The sequence below is a fragment of the Cryptomeria japonica genome, chromosome 4, assembly GCF_030272615.1.
Source record: "Cryptomeria japonica chromosome 4, Sugi_1.0, whole genome shotgun sequence".
Lineage (NCBI taxonomy): Eukaryota > Viridiplantae > Streptophyta > Pinopsida > Cupressales > Cupressaceae > Cryptomeria > Cryptomeria japonica.
In genome coordinates, this window is record NC_081408.1 from 153,150,606 (window position 1) to 153,163,327 (window position 12,722).

The following is a 12,722-nucleotide window of genomic DNA, read 5'->3' on the forward strand; positions in this document are numbered from 1 at the left end:
CAGTAGATGATATTATATATATGTATATGTATATTTATATGTATATGTATATATATATATATATATATATATATATATATATATATATATATATATATATATATATATATATATATATATATATATATATATATGTGGATATGTATATGTATATGTATGTGTATATGTATATGTATATGTATATATGTATGTATGCATGTTACATGTTTTGGTGCAGGATTGCAAATACCAGACATCAACTCCACCTAGTTCCACATGTCTGAGCATGTCTTTGATTCCCAATGGTGATATAGGAAATAGTACAAGGCCCAAAATGTATCTAGCCCTAGCCATTGTCCTAATTTAGTGATAATTACCTAGTTTCATTTTATCCCCTCAAATTTGTCATGTCAACAACATCTGATTACCCAATTGTTAGTGGTAAGTCTTGTTTTGATGTTGGCATTATTTTATCATTTGTTTAAGTGTGTTAGATTTTATGTTGTTTTAATTATTAATATTAATTATAGCCGAAGTATTGAAAACTAAATTAATAATTAATTAATGATTATTGTGGCTTTAAATGTAGTTTTGATTTAATAAATATATTTTCATTATTGAATATTATTTTATAAATTATTTAGTATTTGAATGATTTATTATTAATTAAATAAATATGATTTATTTAATGTTATTTATTTATTATATTATATATTATATATTATTTTATTATTGGTGGAAATAATTATTCTTTCTTGGTGGGACTAGTTCTTCTATTATTATGGATAATTCATTTAAATTAAAATTAATTATATTATGGTGGGAATTATTTATTAGAATTTGTTATTTTATTATTTGTGATTTTAAACGATTTATTATTTTATTTTTGTTTTTGAGTGGGAGTTAATTAATTATTTATTCTTTTTGAGTGATTTCTTATTTTTAAATGATTTATCATTTATTACTTTATTGTTTATTTGGATTTAGTTGTTTATTGTAAGAATTATTTATTAATTGTAGAAACTAATTATTATTTGTTTCTTTAATTATTTTTAAATGATTTAGTATTTGTGGTTATTATTCTTGAATGAATTATTTTAAATTTATTTTTAATTATTTTATTAGATTATTATCTATTTAAGTGGGTGTAACCAATAGCTCTATTTGAGTGGATTATTATATTTTGATTGAAATTAATTATTTATTATTTCTTGGTTGTCAAGAAATGGTTATTTTATTTGAGGGGATTTTTTATTGGTGATTTAGTATTTATTTATTATTTTTTGACTCTTTTATAGTGATTTTATTTTGGGAATTAAATTAATATTATTTAATTATTGATTTACTGTGATATTTTTAGGATTAGGGTTTCGCTTTTCTTTGTGAGCTTTATTTAGCTAATTCTGTTTTGTTTATTATGTTTTTTTATGAGAGTTGATGGTGTTGTTTTCTATTAGATTAGCATGGAGATGACCCTAACCGAAAATAGAGAAACAACATTACAACATTAACCATACACCAACTGTAAAACAACTAGCACTAGGAAACAAATTCTAATTAAAAATCATCAAAAAAATTCATGCCCCTAGAACTATTTCTATGGATACTTGCCAACTGTAAAATAGGTAGCAGTAGGAAACTAATTCTAGTAAAAAATGATCAAAAATTTTCATGTCCCTGAAACTATTTCTATGGATACAAGTATCATTCCTATTACTAATTATAGAAGTATCATTGTAGCTATTGCCATAAACCATACTACTAATTATGTTACCAAAATTATCCTTATCATCCTTCAATAAACTAGTCTTAGCATAATTAATTAACATTGAGTTTTTCCAAGTGGGCACATAGGCCTCAAAATACTACTAGATGTAAAACATATCAAAAGGGAAAAATAGAGGAAGCAAAAAGACCATTACTCCTTGATTAGGTTCAAGTCTCACTTGAGCTTGCCTAAGTTTTGTATCTAGGTCTCTTGCTGATCTTCTTCCTCCTCTTTAGTCATCTCCCTTTCACCCTTCTTGGCCTTCTTCTTCCTAATTTTTTTCAGTCGATCTTGACTAGATACCCTTCCTAGGACTGCATTCTTCATTACCCCATCTAGGATAGTGCAAAGGGCATTGAAAGCATCACACAGATATTTCACCTTCCTATTCTGTTCCTCATAGTTTTCTCCAGCATGGCCCACTTTTTCTTCATTTCTTTCAATTGCTCCTCCAAGTTGTTGTTAGCCTCCTAGACTGGTTTCATAGGCGAACACCACACCACTTCCTCATCTTTAGAGGTGTCAGGGCCGAGGTTTTTGAAAGGAGACTCAAGCTCTCTTTCCGACTTGTTGTTCTCCTCTTCTTCTTGCTCTTCTTCTTCTTTTGGGCCCTCATTGGGGCTTTTAGTCAGATCCTCTCCCTCCACCTGGACATCTTCGTCCTCAAAATTGTCCTTTGAGTCTTCCTCATCTTCCAGATCATAAATTTCATTAAGACTAGTAATAGTCTCATTCTCTTCACTCTTGATGGGATTTTTCCTCTCTTTAGCTTGGAGCCTAGCAAACCTTCTTTCCCCTGAGCTGCTCTCAATTTTTTCCTACTCCATTCCCTTCTCACCTTCATCTTCGTAATTATATATCTACAGGTTGATTATAAAGCTCTTTCCTATCGACTCACTGCCAAACCTCTTCACTTTTATCGATGTTGTTATTATTATTCTTTTTCAAAGTTTTGAAGAGAGGAAATTTTATTGCAACTTTGTGAATAATTTTAGAGTGTGAATTTTAGGAGAGGGATTTGTAGTTTTCAGTTTAATTTTGGATTTGCATTAACTGTGATTTGGAATTTTTAAGCTTGATTGAGTTTTATTCTTGGTTTCTGTTTTGAGGAGATTTCGTGTTTTCAAAATTCATCATCAGATTCTCTTTCTCTCTCTCTTTCTTTTTATAGGTTTCCAAGTCGATATTCATTTTTCACTATTTCCCAATTTTAATTTTAGTATAATTTGCAATATTGATTAAATAGATTATTATAGGGATTTGGTGATGTGTTATTGGTTGTATTTGCATTTTTAAATTAGTTATTTAATTTTAGTTTTTTAAGATTGAGTTTTGCCAAAATTAGGCATAGGAAATTAGTTTTTTAATTACTTGGTTTTTCTTCATTCTTGTTTGAAATTCTTGTATGAATCCATGTGCTTGATATATTAGTGTTTTTAGAAGGTTTTTAGACCCTTCTCAAATGGTTTTGAATCAATTTTTTTTCTTTTGGAGTCTTTTAATGCTCATATGTGCAGAACCACTGTTTTGGGTCCTGAATTTGCAATTTGATTCCATTTTGACTCTTGTTTTCTTAAAAAAACTTGTTTTGCACTTGTGTCTTGTTATTCATGCTTATTTAGATTTTATTGGTCTCATTTTTATTGTATTGGTGTCTTTATTCCCTTTCTTATGTTTTATTGTGAAAGAAATCATAATTTTATTCTCCAGTTTTAGTTTCAGGACTTAACCCTTGTTGATTGGGTCTTGCATGGAAAGTAATATTTTAGTTATGTAAATTGAGCTTGAAATTGAATTCATGTTGATTTAATTTATATTGTAATAATTATATTTCAACCTTATGTCTTAGGATAACTAGGTGCATTAAGGGGGAGTGGCTCACTATGGGGGCTGAGCCCCTAAGTGGCTGCCAGGGTAACTCATAGGTAAGTAGATTAATAAGTGATAACATTAATTTAACTCTGGGTTGGGATTTATTTGGGTTTTACAAACTAAAAAGATAATTTTGTGCCCCACTCATGGCCCCATTTTCTTGTATAGGCAGAGGGTAAGATTGGGAAGGCCTGGCCACCTGTTGAGGTGTTGATTTGACATGATTGTGTAATACCTTGTCCTCAAGAAAGGGTTGTATGGTTCTACAATATGAGTTTTCCATGGGGGCCAATGTCTAGAGTTAGGAGAGGAGTTAGACTACCAAGGTAACCCATGAAAGGATATGTGATGACACTTTCACCTTATGTCTTCTAGTATCCTATTGAGCTGATTGTTTGTGGAAGCCTCTGGGAGTTCTTTTCAAAATTTTGATCGATACTTACTTTGGTAGTCCTTGGTTGTGGAAGATCTTGAAGATTTGATTGTTATATTTTCTTTGGGAAGCCTTTTGTGAGTTATTTTGAAGTTTTTTTTTGTCATCTATCTTTGTGTCTTGTATTATGTATTTATGTTTTGGGTGTCTTTGGTTGTTATTTTTATCTTCTTGTCTTAAGAGGTAGTGTTATGTGTCTTAGTTGTGAGTTTGGTTATTTTTTTATATCCCCAACCTTCTTGATTGTTATTTGGGGCCTTATGTCTGTCTCCTAACATGAGGGGTAGAACTTTCCACATGGTTGGGTGGCATTTCTTTTTCACCCATTAGGAATATTTTGGTGGACTTGCTCGTGTGTGGATAGATGGTTCTCTACCTTGTGCTTTTTCAGTATCTTCATATTTCAGTTGTGAGATGATTTACCATTACGTTATTGTTTGTAATATATCTTCTTGAAATGATGTAAAAGATTATGAACTATTTATTTATATTGGTAACTATAAAATATATTTTTGTTTATTCCAAGTGGTAAGTTTGTAATAAGACTTTAGTAATAGATGCATTGATAACAATGGATATCTTGTAGGTAAATGTAATTATGTGAATTATATATATCTTCTTATTTCTTAATGAAGGTTATTGTAGAAATATTTCCTTTGGTATTTTAAAATTAACTTAGTATATATATTTATGTGATGAGTTATATGTTCCACTAAATATAGTTATAATTTATTCTAAGTGGTGCAATGTGTTTACTTAGTGTTATATTGAGTTAATGATGGTTGATGTGTTATGTTTTAAGAAAAAATAAAAAAATATTTTCTATGTATTTGAGTTATTAGTTGTTATTACTCTAGAGTTCCCTGGTGGGGTATTACATTGGTATAGGAGATGGTTGGGAAATAAATGGACTACTCATGCAAGGAGGTATGGTGTGAATTCCTCTAAAGAGTAACATGTGTTGGATTGACATTTTGTGTAGATTTAACCATGACATGTGGAGTATAAGTAGGAACATTAGGAAAGGATGTTGGGATAGGAATGGTATTTCTAATGTTATTAGGATGATTAGAAAAGTGAAGAAAATCACCACAACATTTCATGGACATGATATTATCATTAATAATAAGATATGCCATACAATAAATCCTCACCATGTTCATCATTTTAAATTTTCTCCTCAAACCTTCAATCAAAGGGATTGCCTCACTAGTTGAATGTTCTTGACCCATATAATGTTGAAGCTTCTCATAATATTGGACAATGTTTACTATTTTTCTAGAAGACACTTGTGTTAGGAAGTCATCCTCACAATGAGAAGTGTGGGAATAATTGTTCTCAGTAATGTTACATATTTCATTAGGCATAGAAGGTTCACCTAAGTTCCCATGGAAAATGTTAGCTAACTCAATCTCTATAACTCTTAGGGATGCCATAAGTCTACAACTTCTTCTCATAAGGATATTAGATGTAGGGATAAAACTCATAAAAATCATGCATATAGTTAATGAAGGAAATATCTAAATAGTAAAAATCTTTAACTAAGTATCTATTTAAACATTGCATAAAATGAAGAAAATTTGAATCTCTAGCTATCAAATGAATGCAACTATGAGTGTATAAGCTATACAATTGCAAATATGAAGTTAAATGTGTAAAAATCACATCAAAAAAATATAAGTAAGCATAGAATACATCAAGTTTACAAAAATGTAAGGTGAGGAGGAAAATAGGATTCACAAGTCCATGCATGCAAAAAAGGAATGTATCTCCTACCTACTAGGCTACATTAGAAGGAGAATGATCCAATAGGCCCAAGATGGCTTAAGCATAAAGTGGATGTTATTTTCCTTCATTGTAAAGGAATATGAATACAAGTTATAAATCAAGACTGCACAAGTTAAGATCAAATAGGTTGAAGTGATAAGTTTTACCATGCCCAAAAATAAATAAAATTGACAAATAGATTCTAAAAAAGGATTGGTACAGAAGATGATGACTAACCTATAGTTTAAATTTTAAGTAGAAATGGAGGGAGCAAGGTGACCAACCCAACTTGCTCCCAGGACTAAGGCCCTTTGCTCAGCCCATTCCTAGTAGTTTCAACTTTGACAAGTTAGAGACTCTAGCCCTCCTCTCTCTTTCTCTATACCTATAATTGTAGGTCTATCATATATTCCTAAACATAGAGAAGAGAGGAAATATTGGGTAGAAAGAGGTTTGCCTAAGTTAAACCTTGATTTTAGGAATTAACCTTGAAATTGAGTTGAATTGACACTAAGTTGTTAAGTATCAAAGATTATAACTAAAAATAGAATATTTATACATTCATAAACCTTCTTGATATCAAAATGCTCATGAAGATGTTGATGTTGACTTGAATAGGGTTGAATTAAAGAATAAAATATCATGGATTGCATCACAAATGTATATATTTACAACTTAGTCCAATTCTTCAATACCTTGATGCTTGATCTATTGCTCTTGAGGACTTGAGATGTGAAATTGGTATTGTATCATCATCCCCTTTCACTTAGATTTCACATTTACTCAAAATAAGAGAGGATACTTTTCTTATATTCCTCTCTCCAACATTTTGCAATGCAAAAATTAGAGAAAATAAACATAGGAAAATATTTCCCATTGAACCATGTTTATTGTTAAGTGTTTTTAATTTGGGGCCAAACATGGGGGAGTAAGGTGCCCTAACTAGCTTGCTCTCAAGACTGGGGGGCCCAAGGTGCCTTTCTCCCTCCAATGTGGCCTCAAATTAATACTTGAGCGTCAAAATGGAGAGGAGAAGACAAAATTAAATGTTAAATAGGGTCTCATCAAGCATATTGGGTGTACAAAAAGCCATGAATGCTAAAATATAGCCTAGATAAGCAAGAAATTACACAGGGATACAATTTATGATCCTACAATATCTTCTCCACATCAAGTGGTATTTATATATTTTGTGATTTAAAAATAGATGGTCATCCCTATTATAGTGTACATTCTCCTTTCTTCTCTCAAAGGGTGTTATTTTTGGTTGTTTATTTATTTTTGTTGTCTATTTTTCGGGCCTTTCTGTCTAATTCTCATTAAAAATTTAACCACCAAACCAAACTCTCTAATGAAGACCCCTGCCAACACATCCATAGAATAGTATAAGCCATTCAACTTTAGGATCAAACTTTGAGTCAAAAGGTGGGAATATCCATTGTCAGGTGCCTTTTCAAGATAACACTTATGTAGGGTTTTTATCTTGCATAGTTGATACATTAAAATGGCAACTAGGGACTTAATAGGTGAACACATCTTAGCCCCTCCTTCTCCATGATGAATTTTTCCATCTCATTTTCTCTTAATTATGCTAAAAAATTATCTATATTTAACTCAAACATATGAGCATCTAGTTCACATTACCTCTAAAGTTTCTTAGGAAGAATTTATAGTTAATCAAGCATTAGATGAATCTATGAGAGACTATAATTTTCATGCCCCACTCAATTAAATTTGGGGTTTCTTTTTAGGAATTGACCTACAAAACAATGTAACCATTCCTTCTATGTATGACGCTTTCAATTTTTTTATGGAGTCAAAATGAGGACTTCTTGAAGAGAACCCTTTTTTCCTTTCAAGATAATTTGGGGCCATCCAAAATAGAATAAATTCAATGCTATTTTTTAATTTCTTAATCATGAGTCAAAGATGAAGAATCCCACTAACTCCATTGCTTAGTTGTGTCTCTATCCTTGTCATAACTCTTGCAAGTAGAATTTAGTTCCCCGAGTTCTTCATATCAGACCCATGGATAAGGATGTCAAGGGGTGGATGAAGATCGCAACAAGTTTAAATTCAAGCTGATTTGAACTTTGAGGTGGCTGTATTAGTTACCCACCATACTTTGTCTTGCTCACTCTATCCATAATGTTCCTATTATCATTATGTGATTATGTATTTGGTAGTTTCTTCATATCTTATAGGTGCGTTCATTTCTATTCTTTTGTAAAGGAGATGTTTAAGCATGGACCCCACTTTTGCAACCATATATTTAGCTTTATCAATCGACTTTTAATCCTCTAGTTTCTGGGTTCAATATGTATCTATTTTTTGAGATCATCTATGGTTGAGCTTTGATCCTTTTGTCTTAGTCTTAGTAAGTATATTCTTAGGGTTGAGTTCTACTCTCCTATTATTTTAGTTTTTCTATGTCTCCTTCCTCATTTAGCTCTTCTTTATCTCTCTTTCCAATCTTTATCTACATAATTTCTATTTTTATTTAATATTAATTTATACATTATATGTATTTTCCTAAAATAAATTTCCAATTCAACTTTAGAATCTCAATATCTAGTGCCATGGAAGACTACAACATGCATGGTAATTGCAATATAGAACAAATGAAATAAAAATGCAAGAAACTATATTTTTGCTTAAAGATTAATAACTATTAATTTTATGTCTAGAATATGATTCAAATTTTTTTATCTTTTAAGAAAGGTGAATAAGAATGGTTTAATAGTTAGTATATGATAGGGAGGATCTCATAAAAGAGTTGCACCTTGATTAGTAGGTTGGTAAAATATGTTATAGTGGGCTTCCATACTTGTTCACACCCTTCTCTTTCCTAGTATCAAGTCAAACAACTAAACTCCTTTGGAATACTCCCTAACAACTTGTTTTCTCCCATTGCTCAAAAATCTTGGCTGGGATTCACTAGAGTAAATCCAACCATGAAGTTGCCAAAATCTCCCACATTCACTTGCAGGGGTCTAAGATGATGTTGAGAAGGTGTTTCAATACCCTTCATGTGGTTTTCTTACCAGTTTCTCTCCATTTCCCCATCACTTTCTCTTGTTCCTATTTTTCTAGGCCTAGTAGCCCAAATCTCCTTTTAGCCCTACCTTCTCGGTTTTTGTCCAATTACTCAAAATGCTTCCAAAGGACCCCCTAAGAGATTTTATGTTTCGAACACCCTTTTGGAAACTCTTTGAGAATCAAGAGGTAAGGTTTTCTGGTATGACTGTACCGATTTGGACTGCAAAATGGCTCCTTTTGAGGGTTTACGGGTGAAGAGCCTTCTCCAATTCGGTTTGTTGATCTCCATACCCTATCACACCTCCATATTCATACTAAGGCTCTGATAGACACTCTTATTCTATTCTAAACACTTGTCTCAATCATTTTTATTCATCCATGCAAGCAATAATGTAAATAACAATCATAATCCCTAGTCGGGCTATGACCGAGGTCGCCTAGGATATGACAACAAATGGCTTCAAAGAAACTTCTAGGATATTAACATGAATATATACACTATAAAAAATCTCCATGACTTGAATCCCAAAGGCCATTGATAAAAACCAATGGGATTTCAAGTTGGAGCCATTACTAGGGTCTTAATCCCTTGCTCAGATCGAGAGTAGTATTGTTTAAGAAGAATTTCAAACAAAAAACTAAAATCGCACAATGAAAGAGTATAAAAAATTCCTAATAACCAAACAAATTATTACTAAACAATCATGAAATAATAGTACCAATATCAATCCATCTGATACAGATTGCTATAAATAAATTACAAGTTTTGTACAAAAAAGTGGAAATTGCCTTCAAATATCATTCACAATTTGTTCTTTTGATCTTCCAAACCATTTAAAATTATTTCAAAAATCATTTTATATGCCTCCTTGGTCATAAAAAACCACCCATTGGTTCCTCAACTGTCGATTTGATCAATTTTGAAAAGTTGCTTCAAAAGTTACAAAAAGTTGTCAAGCAACAATGACAACTTTTGCTCCATTTTGCATTTTTGCAACTTATTAATTTTTACTCACTCAAAACCCCCTAGCATGGTTATCTAAAATAAAACTAACATATCCAAAATCCTTATGAGGCCTTACAAAGAGTCTTACACTATTTTTCAAAATGATGCCATTTTTGGCTTACAAGGGCATATTGGCAAAAACTGAGCAAGTAAGAAAACCTCAGAGAAAAAAAAATTCAAATAAATCCAAAACATACCTATGGACCTATCAATAGTCCATTATTCATTAATTAATCCCAAACATTATCAATCACTCCAAAATTTTAAAAATGCAACACTAAAACTAGGTGTTGCTGCACCATACTCCCCCAATGAGAAAGAAGTCAAGTGACTCCTCTAGGAAACAAAGAGAGGGAAATTCCAAGCTTAGGAAATTCTAATTTAGGTACCCAACTGGCCTCAAATTCTAGAAGATGCAACAAAAATGAAAGCTAAGATCACTTATTAAAATTATTTTCCTATCCATTCTAACAAGAAACTAAGAGGTATATAACTAGGAGTCTCAATTGCTTTGATCTCTCTAATGTCATCCACATGAATACTAACAAGGAGGGGATTAACCTTTGTGTGACGAAGGGAGTAATGAGACTAATAATCATACATGTGGCATTTTCCTAGTGACCAAGGACCACCTATAAGTTTGGTAGTTTATGTGTAGTTTTATTTTCTTACATTTGAATTTGAATAAGGATATTGAATAAAATCATAATATTAATGTAAAGAAAGAAAAAATAAACTACTCTTATCTTTCTAAATGATAAAAAAAATATAATATTAAAAGATGTCAAATTTGGATGCAAAATGATCATATGACATTAAAAGAAAGTGTAAAAATACATTAAAATCCTCACCATGTTCATCATTTTGAACTATCCTCCTCAACCCTTCAATCATGGGATTGCCTCACTAGTCAAATGTTCTTGACCCATCTAATGTTCAAGCTTCTCATAATCTTGGACAATTTTTACTATTTGGCTAGAAGACACTCGTGTTAGGAAGTCATCCTCATAATGAGAAGTGAGGGAATAATTGTTCTTAGTAATGTTGCATATTTCATTAGACATAGAAGGTTCACTTAAATTCCTATGGAAAATGTTAGTTAACTAGAGCTCTATACCTCTTAGGGATGCCATAAGTCAACAACTTCTTCTCATAAGGGTATTAGATGTAGGGATAAAACTCATAAAAATCATGCATACAGTTAATGAAGGAAATATCTAAATAGTAAAAATCTTTAACAAATTATCTATTTAAACATTGCATAAAATGAAGAAAATTTGAATCTCTAGCTATCAAATGAATGCAACTATGAGTGTATAAGCTATATGATTGCAAATATGAAGTTAAATGTGTAAAAATCATATAAAAAAAACACAAGCATAAAATACATTAGGTTCTCCAAAATGTAAGGTGAGTGCGAAAATAGGATTCACAAGTCCATGCATGCAAAAAAGGAATGTATCTCCTACCTACTAGGTTACAACAGAAGGATAATGATCCACTAGGCCCAAGATGTCTTAAGCATAATGAGGATGTTATTTTCCTTTGTTGTCAAGGAATATGACTACAAATTATAAATCAAGAATGCACAAGTTAAGATCAAATAGGTTGAAGTGATAGTTTTTAGTATACACAAAAAGACATAGAACTGACAGATAGATTCTAAAAAAGGATTGGTAGAGAAGACGATGACTAACCTATAGTCTAAATTTTAAGCAGAAATGGAGGGATCAAGGTGACCAAGCAAACCTTCTTCCAAGACTAAGGCCCCTTGCTCAATCCATTCCTCGTAGTTTCAACTTTGACAAGTTACAAGCTGTAGCCTTCCTCTTGATTTCTCTGTACCTATATTCAAAGGTCTATCATCTTTTCCTAAACATAGAGAAGAGAGGAAATATTTGGTAGAAAGGGGTTTTCCTAAGTTAAACCTTGATTTTAGGAATTAACCTTGAAATTGAGTTGAATTGAAACCGACTTGTTAAGTATCAAAGTTTATAACTAAAAATAGAATATTTATACTTTCATAAACCTTCTTGATATCAAAATGCTCATGAAGATGTTGATGTTGACTTGAATATGACTAACTTTAGGAAGAAAATATCATGAATTACATCACAAATGCATATATTTACAAATTACACCTATTCTTCAATACCTCAATGCTTGATCTATTGCTCTTGATGACTTGAGATGTGAAATTGGTATTGTATCATCATCCCCTTTCACTTAGTTTTCGTATTTAGTCAAAATGAGAGAGGATACTTTGCTTATATTCCTCTCTCTAGCATTTTGTGATGCAAAAATTAGAGAAAACCAACACATGAAAAAATTTCCCGTTGAACCATGTTTATTGTTAAGTGTAACATGGGGGAGTAAGGTGCCCTAATTAGCTTTCTCTCAAGAGTGGGGTGCCCTAGGTGCCTTGCTCCCTCCAATGTGGCCTCAAATTAAGACTTGAGGGTCAAAATAGAGAGGAGAAGCCAACATGAAATGCTAAATAGGGCGTCATCAAGCATATTGGGTACAAAATGCCATGAATGCTAAAATAGGGCCTAGATAAGCAATAAATTACATAGGGATACAATTTATGATCCTACAATATCTTCTCCACATCAAGTGGTATTTATATTTTTTGTGATGTAAAACTAGATTGTCATCCCTATTATAGTGTACATTCTCCTTTCTTCTCTGGAAGGGTGTTAGTTTTGGTTTGTATTTATTTTGCTTGTCTATTTTTAGGGCCTTTTTGTCTGATTCCCATGATAAATTCAACCACCAAACCAAACTATCTAATGAAGACCCCTCCCAACACATCCATATAATATTATAATCCCTTCAACTTTAGGATCAAACTTTGA